This window comes from Myotis nattereri (assembly GCF_964212035.1).
Source record: "Myotis nattereri genome assembly, chromosome: X".
NCBI classification, from domain to species: Eukaryota; Metazoa; Chordata; class Mammalia; order Chiroptera; family Vespertilionidae; genus Myotis; species Myotis nattereri.
The window spans coordinates 8,616,162-8,623,000 of NC_138078.1; positions in this window are offsets into that span (position 1 = coordinate 8,616,162).

The following is a 6,839-nucleotide window of genomic DNA, read 5'->3' on the forward strand; positions in this document are numbered from 1 at the left end:
ATTTTTGGAATCCAGTTGTGACAGTATCCAGTCAGACCCAGGAACCTTCTAAACTGTTTCTTTGTTTGTTTGTTTTTTAGAAAAGAAAGGATATTATTCCTCTGAGACTTTCAGGGTTAATTAGTAGCCCATCTTTATTTATTTTTAAGTGTTTAAAGTATTACAAATAGTAGTGCATATGTCTCCTCTTTCCCCCATTAACCTCCTCCCGGCCTCCCCCATCCCCACCCCCACACACATACCCTCACTCCCTAGTGTCTGTCCATTGGTTATGCTTATATGCATACGTACAAGTCCTTTGGTTGATCTCTTACCCCATCCCCCAACACCCTCCCCCCCCCCCCCCCCCCCCGCCTTCCCGCTGAAGTTTGACAGTCTGTTTGATGCTTCTTTGTCTCTGTATCTATTTTTGTTCATCCATCTTTCAATATTAGATAAACAAGGTATTTTACCCAGGGTAAACAGAATCGAAGCTTGTCCTTTGAGACCTTATGTCCTTTTATGACTAGCTGTTGTAATAGGCAAATTGTATCCTTTAAGGAATCTGACATGTCCTAGAGCAAAAAGTAAAGCATCTACATACTGGGTTAGAACAGTGGTTCCCAACCTTTTTTTGGCCACGCCCCACCTAAGCTTCTCTAAAATCCTGGTGCCCCCCCTGTGATCTAGAGTCCTTATTCTTCAAAAAGTGAACTCCCAGTCACGTGGAGGAAGCCTAAAAGGCCATTAACTTGGTCTAAACAAGCTTCTAAAGAACATGGCCTCCATGAAAGAGAAAAATCAAAGAACAAAAGGACAGTTAAAGTACTGAGGAAGAAATCACTAAGAAATTGTTTAAAAAAATTATAGTATGAATTGATATGAAAAATAGCAAATAAAGTTTCAAAACATATAATAGAGAGCTGAAATGCATAAATATGTTACAATATATATTTATATACTGTATATGAGGCCCCTAGAACCATAAGAAATGCAAAAAAAATCACTGTAAATAACTCATTCTCAAATTGCCCCCCTTAAAAATCAAATTGACCCCCTGTGGGGCATGTGCCTCATGTTGGGAACCACTGGATTAGAGTGAAATATCTGGAAAATTCAACACCATTCAAATCAGCTTTTAGTATTTAATACAAATAGGTGGGACTCTCTATATATATCCCTAAAGCAGCGGTTCTCAACCTGTGGGTCGCGACCCCTTTGGCGTCAAACGACCCTTTCACAGGGGTCGCCTAGACCATCCTGCGTATCAGATATTTACATGACGATTCATAACAGTAGCAACATGACAGTTATGAAGCAGCAACGAAAATAATTTTATGGTTGGGTCACAACATGAAGAACTGTATTTAAAGGGCCAGAAGGTTGAGAACCACTGCCTAAGGCATTACTGTTCAAGTAAACTTGTAATTTGTCCAGGTAAAAGCAAAAAGGTATTTCTCTTCTCTCTTTTTTACAGAAATGCTTCAAAAGATACTACATAAATATACCACTGAAAATATTGATAGCTCACAGAAATAGCTGATAATAGGTTATGTGGATTTAAAGCCATGGGATGTCTGGGGATAACTATTTTATTTACAACTATGAGATTCTGTACAAATCTCTATCCTTTCCCATTGGTGTGTCTTTTTAATTATTTTATATTTTATTGGGGATGACATTAGTCATCATGGACATACAGGTTTCATGTGTGGATTACTAATTGACAAAATCTTGTATATAGGACCATGTGCCCACCACCCAAAGTCACATCTTCTCCTGTCACCTCATATTAGGACCCCTTTCTTCCCCCACCCCCCTCCCTCTGGCAACCACCACACTGCTGTTTGTGTTCAGAAGCTTCAGTTTTATATTCCACATGAGTTAAATCATATAGTTCTTAGATTTCTCTGTTTGACTGATTTCACTTCACATAATGTTCTTAAGTTCCATACATGTTGTTGTAAATGACTCTATTTCATCCTTTCTTATGGCTGTGTAGTACTCCATTGTGTATATGTACCACATCTTCTTTATCCAGTCCTCTGACATAGGGCACTTTGGCTGTTTCCAACTCTTGGCCACCGTGAATAATGCTGCAATGAACATAGGGTGCATTCTCATTGGTTTTTTATTGTTGTTTTGTTTGCTTTATTTTTACTGGAAGGATAAGAAAATTACAGGGGCTTGTACATGGAATTAAGCCCCCTTTTAAAAATAATCTTGCATATTGGGCTCAATTCCAGCTTCTGCGTAAAGGATATTGGTGACTAGAAAAGACCTGAAGTTTTATTGGAACATCCTATAACAAATGGTTAGTCTCAAGATTAATTTCCTTTTGTGGAGGTTCCTTTAAAATCATTATTTGCCAATTTTTATCAGTATCTGATTTACTTAGTTCTGAATACATTTCACCCTTCTAGAAAAAGTATATGTGGGTGTCATTGGCTTTCAAGAAAATCTCACACTATCAGATGAATTGGAGTACATTTGATTAGCAAAAATATATATTGCCTTGTAACATTACCTAGTGGGAAGGGAACAGGTTCTGATTTAAAAACAGACATTGGTTGATTAGACACCCCTATCATAGGAACAAGAAGGCAACTTAGTTGGATCTGGTTAAAAACAGATGAAGTAGCCCCAGTATCTACAAGGGCCTTAGTAATTTCCTCTTTTATTACAATTTTAATTTATCCTAAACTAGGAAGAAGGAAAAATACCCTCTCATAGTCCTCAGAGCAACCTTAAGCTTGCTTCTGTTTCTTTTCTTTTTCTAAAACCCATTTCAGTTTTCTATAATCCTTCTTAAGGTGACCTGGCTTTCTATAATAAGAACAGATTCCTCTATAGGAGTTTTCCAGCAAGCCTTGTTTAGTAATTCTGTTCTTTTCCTCCCAAAACTAGTAGGTATATTAATTGGAATAGGTAGGAATAGCCAGGATCGTGTTCTAACAAGAACCTCAGTCAATTCTGGCTCGGTCGGGTCCAATTGATCTGTTGCTCCCTCTCCCTTCCACTCTCTCTAAAAAATAAAAAAATCAATGGGACCCTAGCCAGTTTGGCTGTGGATAGTGCTGGACTGTGGACCCAGGTTCATCCTGGTCAAGGGCACATACCTAGGTTGCAGGCTCCTCCCCGGCCCAGTTGCCTGCAGAAGGCAACCAATTGATGTGCTTCTCTCACATCGATATTTCTCTCTGTCTCTCCCTCTCTCTTCCATTCTCTCTGAAAATCAATGGAAAATACCCTCGGGTAAGAATAAAAAAAAAAGTCAATGGGAAAAAATTACCCTCGGGTGAGAATTAACAAAAATCCTATATAATAAAAGCCTAATATGCTAAGTGTCCGACCGTTCCACCAGTCGCTATGACGCACACTGACCACCAGAGGGCAGACACTCTACTGGTAGGTTAGCTTGCTGCTGGGGTCTGGCCAATCAGGACTGGGAGAGATGGGCTGGACACGCCCTGGAGCCCTCCCAGGCCTGATCATGCACGGTGCTGGAGGCAAAGACCAACAGTAGTTAGCATAATTATGTGAGAAGTCAGCTGGAAGGCTAATTGTGGGGGCGGAGGGGGGCGGTGGCGGGGGGGGGGGGGGGAGGGGGGGGCGCTAATTCCAGGATGTCATAAATGCAAGTTCATCAAAAGGTTGGTGGACCTTGAGGATTCAGCAGGACTGAAGATACATATTATTGCCTGCTGGAATAGCTGAAAGCATTTGCATATATTATTGCCTGCTGCCTGACAGCCAAGGGCAGTTCCCCCAATCTGACAATGCCTACTGTATACCAAACCTTATCTTTGATATGTATGCCTGCTTTGCTTTAGGGCAATTTGTGTTAATAAAAAGCTAGGGGTCCAGAGGTTCAGAGCACTTGGTTACTATAGCTAAGTCTCTTCTGGCACCCCCATGTATTCCAAATTTATATTGCTAATCTCTTTATTAATTTACATGCAGCCCCTTCTCCAGATTCCTGAACCCTTCTAGGTGCTGAGAAAGACCCTGCAGCTAATGGACTTTGATATTCAGCAGGGCTGAAAATCAGCATAATATTGCCCTGCTTCGGGCTGAAGGCAATCCCCTAACCTGATAATCTTTTTATTGTTTATCAAACTTTATCATTGATACGCCTGTTTGCATTCTTAAAGGGCAAATGTGTATTCAAGTAAATAAAAGCTAACAGGGCCTGGGCCCAAGTGGAGCCTCTCTGCTAGAGAGGTTTCTGCCTGGCTCCCCCAGGCCTTCTAAATTTATGTTTCTTGTCTAGCACACCCATTGGTGCATTAGCCCCTTCTCTAGACCTTGAGCCCTAGCCACAAATGGATGCGGCATTCACACACTGGTGGGGTCCCTCAGCCTGGCCTGTGCCCTCTTGCAATCTGGAACCCCTCAGTGGATGTCGGAGAGCTGGTTTTGGCACAATCCCTGCAGGCCAGTCCGAGGGACCCCACCAGTGCATGAATCCATGCATCGGGCCTCTAATAAACAAATAAATAAAAATAAAAGAATTATGTACTGACTGACATGACAGCTATGGATTAAGCAAAAAAGTATTTTTTTAAAATATATTTTATTGATTTTTTTACAGAGAGGAAGGGAGAGGGATAGAGAGAAACATCAATGAGAGAGAAAAACATCGATCAGCTGCCTCCTGCACACCTCCTACTGGGGATGTGCCTGCAACCAAGGTACATGCCCTTGACCGGAATCGAACCTGGGACCCTTGAGTCCGCAAGCTGATGCTCTATCTACTGATCCAAACTGGTTAGGGCCAAAAAAGAATTTTTTGAAATATTTTTTTAAAGAGGACTTAAACAAAAAGGCCTTTATTATTTTAAAAACCAAAAGGACATGGACCCAACCAGTCTTCTGATGGTGACATCAACACTGGCAATATTCACCAGAGGTATCTAGGGAAATCATGTCTCCGAAAAAAGTTTTTTCTGGAAGCTGGCAGCTAAACTCAGGAGATGTTCTCTGGAGTCAACAATGGGTCAGGTTCATGCCCTAAATAGAGAAAATGAAATGCAGATCTCCTAAAGCAGCGGTTCTCAACCTGTGGGTCACGACCCCTGAAAATACATCCTGCATATCAGATATTTACATTACGATTCATAACAGTAGCAAAAATTACAGTTATGAAGTAGCAACGAAAATAATTTTATGGTTGGGGGTCACCACAACATGAGGAACTGTATTAAAGGATCGCGGCATTAAGAAAGTTGAGAACCACTGTAAGGCTCAGGTTACTAATTTCCTCCAACTAATACGAGAACAAAGTCAGCTTCCCTGAGGACATTAGGATGGTGACTGATGAACACTGTGGCGACTTGCTCAGTGTTGGTACAGGTGAAATGTATTCTGTCACAGAATTCTGCACTAAGCCCTGGGCAGGTTAGAAAGTATAGCATAAGTACACATGCTTCCCACATAACTGAAATTATGGAAAATCTCCCTAATGTTGAGGATGGGGTTTATGACATGAAAGTCAGACAACTGAAGCCTGAGTTTCCTCCAGTGTTGTTAACACTAAAATAAGAAACTACATTTCCTACACATCTAAAAACTTCCTCTAATGTGTACTCTCATGTGTCGACTCTAGAGGTTAGAATTTTCACTAAAAGATTACCCACACTCACAGCACTCAAAAAGCCATTCTCCTTTGTGAACTCTGATGAGTATGAAGATGAGAGCTCTTGATAAGAGATTTTCCACAATCAGTGCACTCATTCAGTCTTTCTCCAGTGTAAACTCTGATGATAGCAGAGTCCAGACCTACTGATAAAAGATTTTCCACATTCACTGCACTTAAAAGGCTTTTCTCCAGTGCGAACTCTCTGTTGTGTAATGAGGTTGGAACTGTGGCTAAAGGATTTCCCACATTCACCACACTCATATAGCTTTTCTCCAGTGTGAACTCTCTGATGACAATGAATATCAGAGTTACTGATAAAAGATTTCCCCCATTCACTGCACCCAGAAGGCCTTTTACCAGAGTGAAGTCTCTTATGATAAAGAAGATGAAAGTTATTGATAAAACATTTTCCACATTCACTGCACTCATAAGGCTTTTCTCCAGTGTGAACTTCTGGTGTGAAATGAGGTTGGAATGGTGACTAAAGGATTTCCCACATTCACCACACTCATATGCCTTTTTTCCAGTGTGAAGTCTCTGGTGTGTAATGAGGTTGGAACTTCAACTAAAGGATTTCCCACATTCAGCACACTCATAAGGCTTTTCTCCAGAGTGAACTTGACAGTGTTGAATAAGGAAGCGCCGATATTTAAAACATTTTCCATACTCACTGCACTCATATGGCTTTTCCAATGAGTAAACTTTCTGATAATGAAGGTCAGAGATTCCTTTAAAACATTTTTTACTTTCAGGGCCCACAAAACACTGCTTTCCAGTTTGAACAGCTTTGTCTGGAACAAGTGTTTCATGGCAGTCAATGGCTTTTTTACATTCTTTCTTGGTATAGTAATTTTTTCTGTTTTGAAATGTCACCCCAGACATCGAGATTTCACTTGGTTTGTCCTTGATATGAGTAGCCTGTTGCTGAAGTTGTCTTGAAGCAGTAAGGATGCCGAGTCCAACCTTCTGACCTCTAACCTTCTAACCCGAAAAAAGCTTCCGGGACACACTGAATTTGCAGGTCTTCACAAGTGAGGCCCTGTCCACACCTCTTATGAAACACTTTACTCTCATGTGCTGGTCCTGGTGCTGGTGATGCTTTGCACGGAAATAAAATGGTTTTACACAGTCAGTTACCTACAAGGGAATACCCATACGACTGTCAGCTGATTTCTCAACAGAAACTTTGCAGGCCAGAAGGGAGTGGCAAGAAATATTC